This window comes from Aegilops tauschii, chromosome 4, assembly GCF_002575655.3.
Source record: "Aegilops tauschii subsp. strangulata cultivar AL8/78 chromosome 4, Aet v6.0, whole genome shotgun sequence".
NCBI classification, from domain to species: domain Eukaryota; kingdom Viridiplantae; phylum Streptophyta; class Magnoliopsida; order Poales; family Poaceae; genus Aegilops; species Aegilops tauschii.
The window spans coordinates 259,909,171-259,930,493 of record NC_053038.3 but is presented as its reverse complement, the minus strand read 5'-3'; positions in this window follow the sequence as shown (position 1 = coordinate 259,930,493).

Genomic DNA, 21,323 nt, shown 5'->3' with positions numbered 1-21,323 from the left:
GGCCGGTTTTCACATTTAGAGTTAAACCGGATTTTAAACAATTAACATTGCATCCGTAGTCCCCAAGGGCCAGTTTAATCTGCATGAATGAGCTGGTCCTGTCCACCATTGTTCATAAAAGAAAGCGTACTTGTGTAGCCCCCATGAACCGGCTGTGATTGTTTACGGCACAGCCGGGTCATCATAAAGTAGTAAGGAGACGCAATCAATATGAATTAGCCCCCAAGTGCCAAGTACTCTTGCTTGCAAAGTGCTTGGGAATTATTCACATAAGCCGCTGTATGAAGAATTTTCGGTAGGCATTAGCCCCCAAGTGCCAAGTACTCTTGCTTGCAAGATGCTTGGGACTTATATTCCTGTAACCCGGATATGAATGTGTTTGCAACTCTGTGCTTGTACAGGAGGCCACTTCTGAACTTCAATCATAATTGGCTGATGCAAAGACCCAGCTGGAGTATCAAGAATCTGAGACCCGGAAAGCTGAGTAAAAATTCCAATTTACCGTAGCTGAAATGGAAAAGCGGAAGACCATCTTTGAGGCTGAAAGAAACGCCTGGGCTGAAGAAAAGACTGCTTTGACGCAGCGGGCTGAGAAAGCGAAGGCGGCTCTTCAAGAGGTGACCACTGAGCTTACCGGTTAAAGCACCATGTATCCCAGATGGTTTCTGCTATCTTTGGTGAGTCGCCTTGTTAACATCAAAATTGAATCTCTTCCTTGATGGTATAAATCGCCTCTAACCAATCCATAATTATTACTCAGGTTCTAGGAGCAGCAATCTTAGACAGGAAATGCTTGTGATGCTCATGGTTGTTTATACACTTGTTGGACAGCTATATACTGGAACTCAGCGCGCACTGGCCACGATTTCTCCGACTAACCAAGCACCTACTCTCTTTAGTGATGTCTTGAAAAAACTCTCTGTTCTGCCTGCTAGGATTGATGAGATGAAGCGGTCATCTGCATGTGCCGGTGTCATGACAACTTTAAGCTGGGCCAAGGCATGGTTACCAGAGATAGACCGGCCAGAGGTAGCTACTGGATATCCAAGCTTGAAAGAAGATGACACTTCATTTGATCAAAAGGACTTTGCTACCTGTGTAAAAGAAATACGTCCTCTGGCCAGTCTGATTGCAAATGAAACGGATCTGTCAAAATACCACCCGGCTTACAACATGGAGAATCAGAAGATGCCCACGCCGGCTTATAAAGTGATGGATCTAATCCCCCCAATCCGTAAGCATACTTTCGCCCCTGAAGTTGAACCGTCCGAACTTATAGATGATGAAGCTGAATTTCAAGCCTTGTGTGGCATCGATTGGCCATCACCAAATTTCCAGATGGCGGAGGAGGACGAAGAACCGGAAAGGGATGATCCAAAAGCCTCAAGTCATCATGGCCAAGACGAGTGATCCGCCAGGCGGTTTATATATTTGATCCTTTGAAAACACTTGATCTTTTTTGGCTCACTGAGTCATGTAATAGGCTAGTGAATTTTTGATCTGTCCTGCCATCGTGCACGTTTTTGTTTTGCATAACACTGTTTGATCTGCCATTTGGGAAGCTACCATTTTATGCTTAGGATGACGTCGATTTACGCATATGATATCTAGCATTACACTGCACACAAGTAGATCACAAGTTCCGTGGCGGTTTACAGTAGGCGGGTCATAATACCCCATAAAAATCACTGGTGACTAAAACAGTTAATAACGGGGGCCGATTCAATCATAATTAGATATAATCAAAAAATATCATACTTGTGATATGTGATTAAACCGCCGGCTTACCATTTTAATGCACTAAGGGTGATAACCCAAAACTTAGAAGACAATACTTCCCAGTATTAATATCATCATATATTGGCGACTGATCATCCAAAGCCAGGACGGGTTATCAGAAACCACGGATATACTCAAATATGAGCTGTAAGAATTGCGGCTATATGGCCTGAATCATTTTAAATCATATGTCAAGATGAACCCAAAACTGGTAAAAAAACGAATCAAAGCAAGAAAATGAGGCTTTCATAAGCCGCCAAGCCTAAACCTCTGAGGCTTTCATGGCGTATGAGCCGGACCAAAAGGGATATTTACAACTAAGCTTCAAATATGATCAGGAAGCCCCCGAGTGGTTTGCGGTCATAAGTGTGGCATTGAGCCGATCAAGAGGGATATTCACAGCTATGCTTCAAATATGAGCAGGAAGCCCCCAAGTGGTTTGCAGTCATAAGTGTGGCATTGAGCCGATCAAGAGGGATATTCACAGCTATGCTTCAAATATGAGCAGGAAGCCCCCAAGTGACCATAAGTGTGGCATTGCGCCGATCAAGAGGCATATTCACAGCTATGCTTCAAATATGAGCAGGACGCCCCCAAGTGACCATAATTGTGGTATTGCGCTGGATCAAGAGGGATATTCACAGCTATACTTCAAATATGAGCAGGAAGCCCCCAATTGTCCATTTATAATGAAAAAGGCTTGTTATTCTTTGAGATGAAACAAATAGAGGCCCTGTATTAGTAGGGGTGCCATCTTTATTAGAATCATCATAATATATACATTGTCCAGATATGTACATTGTAAGAGCTGGCGACTCAAGTGTAGTAAGGCCGAAGATGAGCAATATTCCACGGCCGGCGGGTCTCCTCCTCCCACTTACGAGTCCTTGTGGTCTCGAATGTCGATAAGGTAGTACGATCCGTTGTTCAGATCTTTGCCGACCACAAAGGGTCCTTCCCAAGGTGGGGATAACTTGTGCATATTAGTTTGATCCTGGATAAGCCGGAGCACTAGGTCGCCTTCTTGAAAAGTTCTGGTTTTAACCCGGCGGCTGTGATAACGGCGTAGATCTTGCTGGTAAATCGCCGAACAAGCCGCCGCAAGGTCACGGTCCTCATCCAATAAGTCAAGTGCATCCTGACGTGCTCTTTCATTATCAGCTTCAACATAAGCCGCCACACGGGGCGAGTCATCACAGATGTCACTAGGGAGAACCGCCTCTGCTCCGTAAACCATGAAGAAGGGTGTGTAACCCATAGATATGTTGGGGGTAGTATTGATACTCCATAACATGGAAGGTAACTCCTCCACCCAACAACCCGGCGTCCTCTGTAGAGGAACCAAAAGCCGGGGCTTGATGCCTCTTAAAATTTCTTGATTGGCTCTCTCAGCTTGACCATTGGATTGGGGGTGAGCTACGGACGATACATCAAGTCGAATATGCTCACGTTGACAAAAATCTTTCATAGCACCCTTGGATAGATTAGTGCCATTATTAGTTATAATACTGTGGGGAAAGCCAAAACGGAAAATCACCTTTTTGATGAATTGAACCGCCATCGCTGCGTCACATTTACTGACCGGCTCTTCCTCGACCCACTTTGTAAATTTATCAACTGCCACCAGGAGGTGTGTCTTTTTATCCTTGGACCTTTTGAAAGGCCCAACCATATCGAGCCCCCAGACTGCAAACGGCCAACTAATTGGAATCATCCGCAATTCTTGAGCCGGCATATGAGCTCGTCGGGAGAATTTCTGACAACCATAACATTTACTGACTAGATCCTCAGCATCAGCGTGAGCCGTCAGCCAAGAAACCCATAACGAAAAGCCTTAGCCACAAGAGACTTAGAACCGACATGATGGCCACAATCGCCTTCATGAATTCCATGCAGAATCTCACGGCCCTCCTCTGGAGAAACACAACGTTGAAAAGCCCCTGTGACACTACGTTGATGCAACTCACCATGAACAATAGTCATTGACTTGGACCGCCGGGTTATCTGCCTGGCAAAAGTTTCATCCTCGCCCCGGGTCATATAAGCCAAATATGGAACTGTCCAATCAGGAATCAATGAAGAGCTGCCACCAATTGTGCTTCCGGGTCAGGAATAGCCAGATCCTCCTCTGTAGGTAATTTGACAGAAGGGTTATGCAGAATATCCAGGAAAGTGTTAGGTAGCACCGGCTTACGCTGAGCCCCTAACCGTCTTAAAGCATCACCCGCCTCATTTTTCCTGCGATCAACATGTTCAACTTGATAACCCTTAAAGTGACCCGCAATAGCATCAACCTCTCGATGATAAGCCGCCATGAGTGGATCCTTAGAATCCCAAGTGCCAGAAACTTGCTGAGCCACCAGATCTGAGTCGCCAAAACACCTCACCCGGCTTAAGCTCATCTCCTTAGCCATCAGAAGACCATGGAGCAAGGCCTCGTACTCAGCTGCATTGTAAGTACAAGGGAACATCAGCCGAAGAACATAAGAAAATTTATCACCTCATGGGGAAGTTAATACAACTCCAGCCCCCGAGCCTTCCAACTGCCTGGACCCATCAAAGTGAATAGTCCAATATGTGTTATCCGGCTTCTCCTCAGGCATCTGCAATTCTGTCCAGTCATTGATAAAATCCACAAGTGCTTGAGATTTAATGGTTGTACGGGGCACATACTTTAAACCATGAGGTCCAAGCTCAATGGCCCACATGGCTACCCGACCTGTGGCTTCCCTGTTTTGAATGATATCCCCTAAGGGGGCAGAACTAACCACAGTGATAGGATGACCCAGAAAATACTGCTTAAGCTTCTGGCTAGCCATAAAAACCCCATACACAAGCTTCTTCCAATGTGGACACCTCTGTTTGGATTCAATAAGGACCTCACTGATATAGTAAACCGATCGTTGAACTGGATATTCTTTGCCTGTTTCCTTCCTTTCCACCACAATGGCAACACTAATAGCTCGGCTATTGGCAGCCACATATTATAGAAAAAGTTCTTTATCAATGGGAGCAGCCAGAACGGGCGGCTCAGCCAACTGTTTCTTCAAGTCCTCAAATGCTTGATTAGCAGCATCACTCCAGACAAAGTGATCTGTTTTCTTCCTCATCTGGTACAGCGGTATAGCCTTTTCACCCAACCGGCTTACGAACCGGCTTTAGGCCGCAACACGACCTGCTAGGCGTTGAACATCATTGACACATGCCGTCTTAGCCAAGGAAGTAATAGCCTTGATCTTTTCCGGGTTATCTTCAACGCCTCTGTTGGAAACCAGAAAACCCAAAAGCTTACCAGCTGGTACACCAAAAACACACTTGGCCGGGTTAAGCATCATCTTATAAACCCAGAGGTTGTCAAATGTCTCCTTCAAATCATCAATCAGGGTTTTCTTCTTTCTGGATTTCACCACAATTTCATCCACATAAGCATGTACATTACGCCCAATTTGATCATGAAGGAAATTTTGTACACACCGTTGGTAAGTCGCCTGGGCACTCTTGAGCCTGAATGGCATGGACACATAGCAGAAGGCTCCAAACAGAGTAATGAAAACTGTCTTCTCCTGGTCCTTAACTGCCATTTTGATCTGATGGTAACCAGAATAAGCATCCAAAAACTCAAACGCTCACAACCCGTTGTAGCATCAATAATTTGATCAATACGGGGGAGAGCAAAGGGATCAGCCGGACAAGCCTTGTTTAGATCTGTGTAATCCACACACATACGCCAAGTGCCATTCTTCTTAAGTACTAGAACCGGGTTAGCCAACCACTCAGGATGAAAAACTTCAATGATGAACCAAGCCGCCAAGAGCCGGGACACTTCTTCACCAATGGCTTTACGCCTCTCTTCATTAAAACAACGAAGAAACTGCTTGACCGGCTTAAACTTCGGATCAATATTAAGAGTGTGCTCAACGAGTTCCCTGGGTACACCTGGCATGTCAAAAGGTTTCCATGCAAAGATGTCCCGGTTCTCATAGACAAACTCGATGAGCGCGCTTTCCTATTTCGGATCCAGATTAGCACTGATGCTGAACTGCTTGGATGAATCGCCAGGAATGAAATCAACTGGCTTGGTGTCATCCGCCGACTTAAACTTCAAGACTAGATCATGCTCCGTAGTTGGCTTCTTCAAAGATGTCATATCTGCCGAGTCAACATTATCTTTATAAAACATCAATTCTTCTGTTGCACAGAGAGACTCAGCATATGCAGCGTCACCTTCTTCACACTCCAAAGCTATCTTCCGGCTTCCATGCACTGTTATAGTCCCCTTGTGACCCGGCATTTTGAGCTGCAGATAAACATAACAAGGCCGTGGCATGAACTTGGCATAAGCCGGTCGTCCAAACAGAGAGTGATATGGACTCTGAATCATGACCACTTTAAATGTTAGCATCTCAGCCCAGGAGTCATGATCATCTCCAAAGGCCACTTCCAAAGCGATCTTGCCCACCAGATAGGCCGACTTACCAGGCACCACTCCATGGAAAACAGTATTGGACGGCTTAAGATTATTGCCAGTTAATCCCATACGACGGAAAGTATCATAATAAAGTATATTAATACTATTGCCTCCATCCATGAGTACCTTGGTGAACTTGTACCCTCCAACCTGAGGCGCCACTACGAAAGCCAATTGACCTGGATTATCAACCCGGGGTGGGTGATCCTCATGACTCCACACAATGGGCTGCTCGGACCATCGCAGGTAATGGGGAACCGCTGTCTCAACGGGGTTTACAGCTCTCTTACAGAGCTTCCGGTCTCCCTTGCATAAACTCGTGGTGAAGACGTGGTACTGCCCACTATTCAACTGCTTTGGGTTACTCTGATACCCAGATTGCTGTTGCTAATTTCCTTGACCAGACTGTTGATGATAACCACTCTGGTTGCGATGATTGCCTGGGTGACCGTGGAAACCGGATTTAGAACCGCCATCACCGTAACCTGGACCATGAGAGCCGGAACCTGAGCCACCGCCCGGCCCACGATTGTTCTCGAACAAATTTGAATTTTTGAACTCCTTCATAATTTGACAGTCTTTCCAAAGGTGATTGGACGGCCTTCCCCCCGAACCATGCTTTGCGCAGGGCTGATTCAGCATCTGCTCAAGATTGAGACCTGACCCTCCTGCCTGAGGAGGTGGCTTCCCCTTACGACGCTGACCATTATTCTGCGTGTTGGTATTGGCCACAAAATCTGAGCTGTTATCGTCCTTGCGCTTACCATTGCCCCCCTGACTCGCTGGATTATGATGCTGGCCCTTGGTGTTGCCACTCTTCTTTCCCTTTCCTGTCTTTTCATCATCAGACTCGGGGTCCTTGGTACTATCAGAGTAGGCATATTTAATCAGAGCTGCCATCAGCTCCCCCATGTCATTGCAGTGGCGCTTGAGTCACCCTAGCTTCTGTTTAAGAGGCAAAAAATGCAATTTTTCTCCAACATTAGGACCGCTGAGCCAGTGCAGGATGGCTTTGACCCAGCGCACCCAATGGGTCGTTGACTCGCCCTCTTCTTGGGCACAGGCATCTAAATAAACAATCGACATGGGCTGTTTGCAAGTATCTTTAAAATTCTGGATGAACCGGGCATTTAACTCAGCCCATGATCCAATTGAATTGGCAGGCAGTCCCTTTAGCCAAGTACGGGCCGTCCCATCAAGCATCATGGTGAAATACTTAGCACACGTGGCATCGCTGACCTCCAGCAGCTCCATGGCCATCTCGTAACACTCAATCCACGCCTCAGGGGGTAAGTCAGCTGTGTAGTTGGGCACCTTACGTGGTCCTTTGAAATCCTTGGGCAGACGCTCATTACGCAGAGCCGACACTAAACATGGCACACCCGTGCTTCTAGAGGTCACGCCTGTCGGATTTCGGGTTCCGACAAAACCCTTGAGGTTCAAACACTAGAGTGCGCATGAAGATTTCCCCCTACCTAATCACGCCCTCAGCCTCACCGCGATCTCAAAGCCTAGCGCGATGAACTCGCAACACAAGAAACACAAGATTTATACTAGTTCGGGCCACCATTGTGGTGTAATACCCTACTCGTGTGTGGTGTGGTGGATTGCCTCTTGGGCCGAGGATGAACAGTACAAGGGGAAGAACAGCCTCCTGAGGAGAGGTGTTCTTGTGCTTGGTGGATGTGAGGATGGAGTGGATCTAGTCCAAGATGAGTTCATGTGGGCGAGGATGATCTGAATCAGTTGCCTCCTACGATGGTGGCTAGTCCTATTATAGAGGCCTGGTCCTCTTCCAAAATATTGAGCAGGAAGGCATGCCAGAACGGCCAATTCAAATGGGGACAACTAGTACAAGCTATCCTGACTAAAGGTGGTTTTCGCGTGCCAAAGGCTCTGGCGGTGACGACCTCTTGGGCTCCACGGCGACCTTCGTCCTGCCGTCCTGCTGGTCTTGGTCTCGTTGCATCGATATGGAAACCTTTGCCTGATGCGTTGGTACTCCTCGCCTGCGCTTGCCCCCTTAGCACCAAAGAGGGAACGGGGAAACTGTGCGTGCTGGCGCCCGCCTGATCTTGGTCGTCATGGCTTACGTCATTGGAACCTCGCGAGGTTTTCCTTGCCTTGATCTCTCCGTCCTTCGCGAGCTAGCTTGGTGAAGCTGCCCCCGAGGAGGTCTTGTGTTGTCTGCCTCACGAGGCTTGGCCCCTCACGAGGGTCTTGAGCGTTTGCTGGTGAAGACAGGTCATACTGGGCTGCGGGTGGAGCCACGCCGTGGGCCGCAGGCAGGCAAGTCTAAGGACCCCCATTCCCAGAACACTGACAGTAGCCCTCGGGTCCAAGGCGCGCACAGACTTGGCTTCGAGGCGAAGCCAAAGGGCAAGTGCGGAGCACCGCGGGCCCCAATAGCCTGCGGCCTTGGTCGACACGTGGTGATTGATTGGACGTGGGCGTCTCCGCTTCCCCACGCTGCGTCGGCAACTGCCCGACTTGACGAGTCCCTGCTGCATTCAAAAAGGGTTATCATTACCTGTGATTGTGGGGGTCGCCGGTTGGCCTTCTCATGCTATAAATGAGGAGGGGGCAGAGCCCCCGTCGCCCATCTCTTCCCATTCCGCTCGCTTCTCCTCCCTTGCTCCATTGCCAGTAAAGACACCATGGCGCCTGCGACATGGTTTTCAGCCACGGAGAAGGGGAAGGCTCGCCAGGAGGGGCCTGGGTCTCTGCCGCCCAAGCGTGGATGCGGTCGTCCTCGCAAGCACTCCCCAATCCCCGCTGCGGCCCCTCGCGGCCGCGACAGTGCCCCTTCGCGTGGTGGGAGCCGCCCATGTCGAGGCGGCACCGTCGATGAAGGGAGGCGTGCCATGGTCGAGCGGCCTGCCCGGCCGTGCTTCCACTCGGCGGAGGTGCTGCCGGAGTTCGTCGTGTGGTCGGAGAACCCTGTCGGCAACTAGCTTCAGCTCCCGCGCTTCTTCGCCGATGAGCTACCGACTATAGCTTCAGACGGGCTCTGGCTGCAGGCGGACGGCTGCTGTAGCAAGGCTTCCTGGCATGCGGTCGAGGCCTCCGTCGCGGGCAACGCAGCCTTGGCCCGCGGCTGGCAGACGTTTGCCCGCGCGTGCAGCCTGGGCAGGCGGTGCACCCTCCAGTTCAAGTACCACGGCAACGCGACCCTCTACATGAGGGTGTTCGGAGAAGATGGCCGCCGCGTCGGGTGGTGCCTTGAGGACAACAATGGCGACGAGGTGCTCAATCTTGGTGACGGTCATGATGAGGACGGAGGCGGACCCGCTCTCGGCGCCGACCGCGGCTCGTCAAGCTACGGCGGCTCTTCTTCCGGCGACAGCTCCACGAGCGGCGGCTATGACCAGCCGCCGCGCCCATTTTGAGGGTGGCAGCGGGTCGTCTCGTCGTCGTGCTTCGGTGAAGCGCGAGGTGGGGTCTGGCTGAGCCCAGGAGGGCATCATGGATCCCTCCTCGCGAACTACTGCAAGGCACGCAACGCTTTTGTTTCGTTCTTCTTTTCCTTCCTGCATTGAGAGTGACAAGTATGGGGGCCCGTGGCGGCGTGCAACAAACTATGATTTCCAAGTTGTTATGCTGTGTTTATTGTTCCTGTGCCGCGTCGCAATATCAATGTTTTATATAGGCACATAGGAATAACTTAGCTTGACGCGCTTGAAGTAGTTTCCACCTCACGAGGTGTGCGTTTCACAGTACTTGGCGAGGAGGAACTGTAAATTTTTTTAGGAGATCTGAGCCCTGGTCGCAGGCGCCCCTGGCCATGACCCAGCACCCCGTATCACGGTACCTGAGGGGCATGGATTGAGAGAGGTGCGCCAGCTTGGGGCTCGAACTATGGTGCCTCGCGAAAAACAAACAAGACGCTCACGAGGGCATGAGGGCGACTGTCTAGCCCCCTCGCGAGGGACGCGAGAGAGGGTACATGTCAAACAAAGAACCGAAGGCAGTAATAGAGGCAGGAGTCGATGGAACAAGATCAGCAAGCAACACCAGAAAGCAAATTTCGATTAAAGAGGGGCAAGCCAACTATGGAAAGCAAATGAAAAGCCGCGTCCGGCACCTAGTCTAGTCTTCTTGTCTTCTCACCAGCGCAGAGCTAAGTGCTGCCACTAGGACGTGGGAGGGAGCCCCAGAGGCCCGAGGGCAGCACTCCTGAGACTCCGGGGCGTGTACAGCCCCACTCATTATTACGTGAGAGAGTCACGAGCGGAGACCTTCACAAGCACGGGGCCTTCTTCACAGGCGCTGGGCCTTTCTTCATGGGTAGAACTTCTGGAGGTGCTGGATGTTCCAGTCGTTCTGGATGGGTACCCCGTCCTGCATCTCCAGGCGCGCGGCGCCAGGCCTGGAGACGTGGGCGACCCTAAATGGCCCTCCCACATGGGTGAGAGCTTATGTAGCCCTTCCCTGGAGAGCACCCGCCTTATGAAGAGGTCACCCACCTCGAGCGTCCTGGAGCGGACGCTGTGATAAGGGTACCGTCGCAGCGCCTGCTGATATCTTGCCGCCCGTAGTGTGGCTTCACGACGGTGTTCCTCCCCCAGCACGAGGTCCATCCCCCGCATGGCGTACTGCTGTGCCTCATCAAACGCCAGGACCCGCGCGGAGCGATGCCTGACCTCGTGAGGGAGGACCGCCTCAGCTCCATAGACGAGGAAGAATCGGGTCTCGCCCGTTGGCTTGGTGGCGGTGGTGCGGATGGACCACAGCACGGACTGGAGCTCGTCGTGCCAGCCCCTGCCGCAGGCCTCGAGCTTCTTCTTGAAGGTCCTGGTTTTGAGGCCTCTCAGGACCTCTGCGTTGGCGCGTTTAGCCTGGCCATTGCTCCGGGGGTGCGCCACCGAATCGTAGTCGATCTGCGTTCCAAGGTTAGCATAATACGTCCTGAAGAGATTGCTAGTGAACCGCGAGCCGTTGTCGGTGATGATGCGGTTGGGGACCCCCAACTGGCTCACGAGACCTTTGATGAACTTGACCGCGGAGCCGGCTGGGATGGTGCGGACGGCTTCTACCTCCGACCACTTGGTGAACTTGTCGATTGCAATGTAGAGGTAGCGGTAGCCCCCAGGCGCTCGAGGGAACGGGCCCAAGATATCCAGCCCCCAGACCACGAATGGCCATGAGAGTGGGATGGTCTGGAGGCCCTGAGCCAGCTGATGGATCTGCTTGGCGTGGAACTGGCAGGCCTCGCAGGACTACACCAGCTCATGCATGTCGTTGAGTGCCGTAGGCTAGTAGAATCCGCTGCAAAACACCTTGCCGACAAGGGTCCATGACGACGAGTGGTGCCTGCAGTCCCTCCCGTGTATGTCGGCCAGCAGTTCTTTCCCCTGTTCCCTGGAGATGCAACGCAGGGAAACGTCATTTGGTCGTTTCCTGTCTAACTCACCGTCCTGGACGCAGTATGCCGTGGCCTGTCGGGCCACACGCTCCACGTCCTCCTCCTTCTCCGGCAGCGTCCCTTGCATCAGGTATTCCTTGAATTCCCTGGTCCAGCACCCCTCCTGAGGCTCGAGTGCCAAGAGTAAGCGTGCTCCCGAGGTCGGGCCGCAGGCCGGGGCTCCCGAGGCAGGTGGTTGAGGGAGCTCCTCCCGAGGCAGCGCTGTTCTTGAAAGTGGTGGTGTTGCCGATGGCTTGAAGAGCCGCTCCTCGAAGATGCCACGCTCTTGGCGTAGCTGCTTGGATGCTCTCCTAGCGATGACGTCAGCTTGCTTGGTGGTGCCACGGGGCACATGCTGCAATTCCAGGCCCAAGAACTGCTTCTCCATCTTGCGCACCTCCGCGTGGTACGCCTCCATGTGCTCGTCCTCGGCTCATACACCTTGTTGGAGAAGTTGACGAGGAGATGTGAGTTGCCCTTGATGGTGAGGCGCTTCACCCCCACGGCCACCGCAGCCTTGAGGCCAGCTATGAGGCCTTCGTACTCTGCTATGTTGTTGGACACCTTCTCGCCCTGCTGGAAGCAGAGTTGCATGGCATAGTAAAGCTTGTCCTGAGTGGGTGAGATGAGCACTGCTCCAGCCCTCACGCCGTGGCGCGCAAAGGCGCCATCGAAATACATAACCCAGCTGTCTGGCGCTTCACTCCCCGGCGAGAGGAACCGATCCTCGTCTTCTTCAAGCCCCGGGGCGTCCGTCCATTCTACCACGAAATCAGTGAGCGCGGCTCCCTTGATGAACCTGGTTGTGCTGAACTCCAACTGGAATGCCTGTAGCTCGATGTTCCACTCAGTGACTCTCCCGGCGGAGTTGGGGCTCCTGAGCACCCTCTCCAATGGGTATGCCAAGATGACCTTGATGGGCTGACCTTGAAAGTAGTGCCGCAGCTTGCGTGAGGCCACGAAGAGCGCGAGCAGGAGCTTCCGAGGCATGGGGTACCGCGCCTCGCGTCCCGCAACACCGTGCTGACAAAATACACGGGGTGCTCAACGAGGGCGGGTACATTGACGAGGCCCGCGGCTTCCGGAGTTTGGGGCGTCTCCTGAGACGACCCAGCCCCCAAAGCCTGGTCGCTCGTTGGGGCTTCCGCAGGCCCAAGTGCGCCGTCTTGTTGAGCCTAGTCCTTTGCTCGCGTCGCTGCATGTAACGCCCAGATAATTAAGCGACAGTAAAACTCTGTTAATGATGCCACGTCACCTCCGTTACTGTTGCTAATCTTTCGTTAGTTTAAAACCGATTCAAAAATCAATTCAAAATATAGCAAGCAACAAAAGTTTTCAAACATTGACACAAAAATGTTCGGTGGGTGCCAAATATTGCACTGGTAATTATTGTGGAGAAAACTTTTTATTAGAAAATGCCTAAATATTTTAAAGTGAAATAAAATAGAAAAGAAAATAAATAAAAACAAAAAGTGAAAAGAAAAGAAAAGAAAAGAAAAACAGCAGGACCCCCCCACTGGGCCAACCAGCCCAGCTGGCCACCAGGCCGGCCCAAACTGCCCACCCCCACTCCTCTGCTTATACCCTAGACCCCAAAACCCTAACCCACCGACCACCACTTCCCCCCTCACTCTGGATCTGAATCGGGAGGAGCCCGATCCCTTCGCCCACCCTCGACGCTCGACGCCGTCGCCGGAGGCCACCCCGCCGGACCGCAACCTCGTCGGCCTACATCCTCCTCCCTGCCAGACTGCATCCTCTCCGTCCCCGTCGTCTCCATCGTCCTCCTCGCCCCCCGTTGCCCCGTTCCCTGCAACCCGCAGTGAGGACCGTGACCTTCTCTCTCCCGTTCCCGCGCACGACATGGCTGCGCCCACCGCGAGCCCTTGGTCGCCCGACCGTCCTGACCACGCGCATCGCTCGCGTCCGCCACGGCCCTCGCTCGCCTCACTGCCCGCGCCCGCGGTGCGCCATCGCCTCCCCTGCTCTGGCCACTTCGGCCATGGCCTCGCTCACCGGCGCCCGCATGCGTGCCGGTTGTCCTGACCGCGCCCGCGCCCCCTACCTGTGCCCGCGCCCCACCTCGCTCGGACCCGCCGCTCGGCTCCCACCGCGTCCGCTCTCCGTGCTCCCCTGCTGTCGCCCGAGCTCCGAGCCGCCGCGTGAGCGCCACGCAGCCACCGCTCGCTGCAGCCATCCGTCGCCGTCGCGGCGACCGCCCCGCTCTGCTCCTGCTATCCCGCGTCCCCGCGCTCGCCCGCGCGCACCGCCGCGCCCGCGGCCACGCCCCTGCTGCTGCTGCTCTGCCGCCGCCGCTGCGCTGCCCTCTCTGTCGTGGCGCTGGCCGCCTCACCGCGTCCCGCTCCGGCCGGCGCCCCATGGCCCCGTGCCTCGTCGCGCCTCGCATCCGCCCTCTCCTCCTCCGGCGGCCGTGCCAAAGCGCCCGCCCGCGCGCCAGTGGCCGCGCCGGCGCCACCCCTCGCCTCCGCCTGCCGTGGCCCTGGCTGGCCGCGCCAGCTTGCCCCGGCGGCCTCGTCCCACCATGTGGGCGAGTGCCCGCTCGAGTGCGCCCGCACCGGGTAGCCCAACCCGCTATGCCCCTCTGGGCCACAGACACATGGGGCCCCACCCCACAGAATGTTAAAAATATATTAAAATAATAATAATAATAATATATTAATTAATTAAATTGATTAACTTAATTAATTATGTTCAATTAACCTAATTAACTAGTGTAAGTAATTAAACAGTAATTAGATTAGTTAAACCCGAATTAGATTAAACAGAGTATGACATGCGGGCCCCACACGTCAGTTTGACCGGTCAACGGTCACTGTTGACTGCTGATGTCAACCTGACGTCAGCAAACACTATTCTGGATAATGTTGATTTAAGATAATTAAATAAATCCTAAAAATGATTTAATTCTTTTAAAATTAATATAAAATAAACCGTAGCTCGGATGGAAATACTTTGTACATGAAAGTTGCTCAGAACGACGAGAAGAATCCGGATACGCAGCCCGTTCATCCGCCACACATCCCTAGCATAGCAAACACGCAACTTTCCGCCTCTAGTTCATCTGTCCGAAAATGCGAAACACCGGGGATACTTTCCCGGTTGTTTTCCCCCTTCGCCGGTATCACCTCCTACTGCGTTAGGGCACACCTGGCACCGTTCATTGTCATGTTATGCGTCGTCATGCGTATGTTTGCTCTTATATTTATCGTTTCTTTCACCTCTTCTCTCGCTAGACACCGAGACCGACGCCACTGCTACCCAGTACGACTACGGTGTTGACGACCCCTCCTTCTCGGCTGAGCTTCCAGGCAAGCCCCCCCTTGATCACCAGATATCGCCTATTCTTTCTCTCTACTGCTTGCATTAGAGTAGTGTAGCATGTTACTGCTTTCGGTTAATCCTATTGTGCTGCATAGCCTGTCATTGTTGCTACAGTTGTTACCCTTACCTGCAATCCTAAATGCTTAGTATAGGATGCTAGTATTCTATCAGTGGCCCTACATTCTTGTCCGTCTACCATGCTATACTATCGGGCCGTGATCACGCAGGAGGTGATCACGGGTATATACTTATATACATAATATATGATACATGTGGTGACTAAAGTCGGGTCGGCTCGTAGAGTACCCGCGAGTGATTCACGGATTGGGGGCTCAAAGGACCTTTGTCCCGACAGCCCTCTGGGTGGATCTTTGTGGGGGACCGACAGGGCAGGTTGAGACCACGTAGGAGAGAGGTGGGCCTGGCCCTGGTCAGCGTCCACGGTTACTTCATAATAACACGCTTAACGAGATCTTGGTATTTGATCTAAGTTGGGTCGTTGACCTTATACGCACTAACCGCCATGTGGGACAAGATATGGGCAACCGGTGTCGTGGTATCAGCTGAAGCCTTCGTGATGTCAGCGACTGAGCGGCGCGCGCCGGATTGGACTGGAACGCCTGCTCTTGTATTAGGGAGGCTAGGTCTGCTTCCGGCCGCGTTCGCAACGTGCAGGTGTGCAATGGGCGATGGGCCCAGACCCCTGCGCCATAGGATTTAGACCGATGTGCTGACCTCTCTGTTGTGCCTAGGTAGGGCTGCGACGTGTTGACCTTCCGAGGCCAGGCATGACCCAGGAAAGTGTGTCCGGCCAAAGGGGATCGAGCTTGTCGGGTAATGTGGTACACCCTTGCAGGCAAGTTTATCTATTCGAATAGCCGTGATCTTCGGTAACAGGATGACTTGGAGTTGTACCTTGACCTTATGACAACTAGAACCGGATACTTAATAAAACACACCCTTCCAAGTGCCAGATACAACCCGGTGATCGCTCTCAAACAGGGCGACAAGGAGAGGATTGTCGGGTAGGATTATGCTACACGATGATACTTGGTGAACTTACCATCTACTCTCTTCTACATGCTGCAAGATGGAGGCTGCCAGAAAGCGTAGTCTTCGACAAGACTAGGTATCCCCCTCTTATTCTGGCATTCTGCAGTTCAGTCCATCGATCTTGCCCCTTTACACAAATACCCATGCATATGTAGTGTATATCCTTGCTTGCGAGTACTTTGGATGAGTACTCACGGTAGCTTTGTTCCCCTTTTCCCCTTTTCCTTTCTTCCTGGTTGTCGCAACCAGATGCTGGAGCCCAGGAGCCTGACGCCACTGTCGAGGACGACTCCTACTACACCGGAGGTGCCTACTACTAGGTGCAAGCCACTGACGACGACCAGAAGTAGTTTAGGAGGATCCCAGGTAGGAGGCCTGCGCCTCTTTCGATCTGTATCCCAGTTTGTGCTAGCCTTCTTAAGGCAAACTTGTTTAACTTATGTATGTACTCAGATAGTGTTGCTTCCATTGACTCGTCTATGATCGAGCACTTGTATTCGAGCCCTCGAGGCCCCTGGCTTGTATTATGATGCTTGTATGACTTATTTATGTTTTTAGAGTTGTGTTGTGATATCTTCCCGTGAGTCCCTAACCTTGATCGTACACGTTTGCGTGCATGATTAGTGTACGATTGAATCGGGGGCGTCACAAGTTGGTATCAGAGCCGATTGCCTGTAGGAATCCCCCTTCCACACTCCTTGGCCGAAGTCGAGTCTAGACATTGCAAAACTTTTACTAACATGGTTGAGTGCCTTATGGGCCCACGTCGCCATTGGGTGGTATTTGGATATTTTACTCCTCGTCTATACTCTGGGACTCTGATCTCTCTTCTATTCGGGTTAAATGATTCCACTAAATCTGACTCTAGGTTCTTGTAACAACTTTCTCCTCGAGAGCCCCTAATCACAGATGATCGCCTACTGCGTCAGAAGATTTCGAAGATACTCTAGGATGTTCTCCCTAGACACTTGTGCCCATCGCCTTTGCAAATCCCCTACCACTGTTATATCCTTATGGATAACTGCATGCACCTGCCATTCTTACATTCGATCCCATTGAGCTTGTTATTACAAGGTGCAACGAACTGCTCTTCGTTGTTCCGAGAATCCTTTGAGCTTACTGCCTTACGGCTCTTTGCCACAAGAATACCCATACGGATAACTCCTTGCACTTATCAAGTATCCGCTCCTTCTCAATTGTTCAGGTGTTTCACATAAGCCTTCGAAATACTATTTGATCTTTCGAAAATCCTCAATAGCCTGTTGTTCTTGAAATTCTTGCTTGTTTGCATTATGGTTAATCCCATAAGCATAATAATCTTATTGGCATCCTTTGTCACTGTCATTTTTGAGTCCATTGATTCAATAAGTTGTGAATGTTCACAATCATCAATCGAATCCTAGGATTATCCTTCCGGCTCAGACGTCATTTGGATATGAGCTGGTTCTTGACCAATCAATGCATTGATTGGTTGTGCTTCTAAGTCTATTGAACTTATTCATTTTCGATCAGAACGATTGCTTCTGATCCCTTAATTAGGAAATCATAAAATTCTTTGCATTAAGCTTCGAATTAGTCAGTTGTTTCTATAATCTGATGCCTTGGCATTCCTTCTTGCTCTGATTGAGTACCGATACTCACATCAGCCCCGTTCTGGACCACCATACCCATTCCCGGGTTATTATCCGACAATGTCCTTCACAACCAAAATTCTTATGAGTTCTTTACCCGATACATAAGGCCTTTGGTACATTGTATCCTCTACTTTTGTCAACCATGCTCTACTTTGGAGCTTGTGTTATTTACTCCTGAAGTTCATGGTATATGTTCTAAGAAGCCCCGATGGGTTGAACCTATGGCTTCCTTAATCTGTGTGAACTCGAAAGTTTTCACGGGTCATACTCCTCTGGCAATTCACCAGGTAGGTTTTGACACTGAAATCATTTTTATCTAGAGCAGTGAATGAAAGGTTATGCATTGAAGAAGTGGGAGTCGACCTTGAACTTTGTGTTCATGCCCATGGAAACGACGTAGATCTTATCATTAAAGCTTCTCTTAAATTAATTATTCCCTTGGTATAAGTTCTTATATATAGGATCCGGCCTTTTGCAATTGTGGTTCTGACCATGTTCTCCTTTAAATACTGTTTCTCGTGCAAGTTTAAGCAATTGTCATCTGCAGAGCAATACCCTAGCCCAACCTCTATTTTGATCTACCATCAATTATTACCCCCCTGGTATCTCGAGGATATCAACCGATTGCACTACATCTTATGCATTTCTGATGAAGTAGCGCCTTTCCCCATCATAGTCACTCCACGGGTTCTGGGTTGTCGTCAACCGAGAACTCCGGTTAGTGGATCGAATCACCCTTGTGATTTAGTACTCCTAGTACTTTGTGGTTGAGAAGTTTAGTACTACATCACGTCATTCCTATCCTGATCGGCTATATCATTTTGTGCTAAAATTTAACTGTGTTACTTGGTCCTTCTTCCCGGAGCACAATTTTCGACGATGACATAACCTTATGCCGATCTTCCTTGTCGTATCATTTCGCCTTGAATGGCAAGATCGATTTTGATTTTGGGTCGTACCCTTGGTTCCAATAACCTTTTGCTTCATAATTGTTTTGACTTGATGTCATCGCCGATCGATTACATCCTCATGAAATCTCTCGACAAATGCGTCGTCATCATCATCAGCCTTGTGAGCTCTTCCAGGATATCAATTGAATTCATGATGAGAAATACCATCCTTGCCCTCGATGATTTGTGTTACCATCGACCATTTTATTGCCTTCCGCTCAACACAAACTTGTTCGTGTTTTGTGCTATACCTTGAGTTCCTTGCTATCCTGCATTTGTTCTTCCTTACCTTTGAGTATTGCCATCTCTTATGTCAAGAATGTAACGAGAATTTCATCACCTAATAATAATTCTTAATACAAGTGATATTTCTTGCCATCTCCGTTCATTATTGGTCCCCGTGTTATTTCTAACTGGAATACCGAAAATTGAACTAAGATGCGCGAATTCAAAACTTCTAGCAACTATATTGCTTTGAAGTGAATGGTCGATAGCTTCATTCTAAGTCTTTTGGTTATTGAATCACCATTCTAACTTTGATGATGCTACCTAAGCCCATATTTCGGGTGCACCTCTCAACCAATGTTTACTCGTGGATGTTCTCCTCAAGCATATGTCGTTATATCTTTTGATCTGACCAATGTTATCTCCTTGTTCACATAATTGCAGGAATCCATATTGTTGGAATTCGTGATGAATTGTAGCTGAGTCCATCAACCACCTCATCATCCTCTCCTTGGTTTAATGATGAACTCTTGTTTTGGAACTCGGTTACATAGTTCAACTCCTGAGAATCTTACAATGTCATCTCGACAATTTGTGTTGCACCTTTCTTCTCAGGCATCCTAAGTCTGAGTTATACTGACACCAATAAGATCTGAATCTTGGTCGGATATCATGGTTGGAACATATTTCCAAGAGTTATAACATTGGTCTTTATGTGAGCCGGTAAGGTGATGTCGTGCCTAACACACCTGGCCGGAGGTCCTATTGTTATAGCTTCCTTTTTAGCAAGGATATCCATTCTTCCATGAGGAAATTGTAAAACTTATTCTACAAGTTGTTCCTGATGGATCCTTCGTGCATCCAAATTCTAAACCTGACTTGTTGACCATGTCAATGCTAACTCAAAGCATGTCTGTGGTACTCTAATCATCGATAAGAACATTTTGAAGTACCATGCTAAATTTTCTTATCAATCATCCAAACACCATTGTATGGGTAATGTCATGAAATTCCTCTCCCCTTACCTAAATGGTTTTCTACTTTCTATCCTGTCATGGATATCATGCTCTGCTTGTCCTTGGGAAGGAGATACCCCTGAAATATGTGTTTAAACACATTTTCTTTTCCATTGTCCCGTTTAATCTGATGATCACATTTTCCTTTACATTGGTTTGTTTAACCTTTCTTGTGATCTATATGATGTAAGTAGTAATAATATGTAAACACCTCGGTGTACAACTCTGTCAGTGAGACCCTGTTTCTACTGTTGATGACATTCCGGTAACCGCCAATGGACTAGAACTTTGCCTATTGGTCCGCCTCGTTCAACGAGCAGGAAAATGGTTCTCTTCGTCCCTCGCCCTTGGTATCGATGTTGTTGCCGACATAACCGACAGACTATCCTCTGACATGCCTTGCTTACGTGATCGTGCAAGACGTCACCGCCCTTCCTACTTTTAACCCACATAGTGGGCCCATAACCCACAGTTCCACAAGATCGAAACCTGACTCTCCTGTACATCACTGTTCCCAAGGTTATTCCTCACGCTTGGCTTCGTATGAAATTCACGGGCCACCGTCCAAGTGATCTATTCTGGTAACAAACGCAATACTCAATCTCGTTGCTCAGGACCCCTTTCGCACAGTCTTTCAGACAACGAACGATTGCCTATCCGTTTGAAACTTCTCATGGTACCTTCTTACTTTGCTCTCGATATATTCTTAATTTTCAACTCGGGAGATACTTATGCTTCTTCCCCTGAGTTAACCGTCCGATGCTCAATTTTATTAGGATCCATCCTTATAGAGTTTTTCCCCTCTTATCCTTTCGTAAGTACGGTGAAGATCCTGAAGGAAGGACGACAACTTCATCGTGATGCATTGATGCATAGGAATGAAGACATCAACGCTATGGATCGACCTCTTCGAGAAGAGCTACCAAGACTAAGAAGATTCGTTAGAATTTCGGAACCAAACTTTTTCCCCTTACTCCACCTCCTAAAATCTCGGGACGAGATTTCTTGTAGTGGAGGAATTTTATAACACCCGGATAATTAAGCGACAGTAAAACTCTGCTAATGATGCCACGTCACCTCTGTTACTATTGCTAATCTTTCGTTAGTTCAAAACCGATTCGAAAATCAATTCAAAATATGGCAAACAACAAAAGTTTTCAAACATTGAAACAAAAATGTTCGGTGGGTGCCAAATATTGCACTGGTAATTATTGTGGAGAAAACATTTTTTTAGAAAATGCCTAAATATTTTTAAGTGAAATAAAATAGAAAAGAAAATAAATAAAAAGAAAAAGTGAAAATAAAACAAAACAAAAGAAAAACAGCAGGGCCCCCCCACTGGGCCAACCAGCCCAGCTGGCCACCAGGCCGGCCCTAACAGCCCACCCCCACTCCTCTCCTTATCCCCTGGACCCCGAAACCCTAACCCACCGACCAGCACTTCCCCCCTCG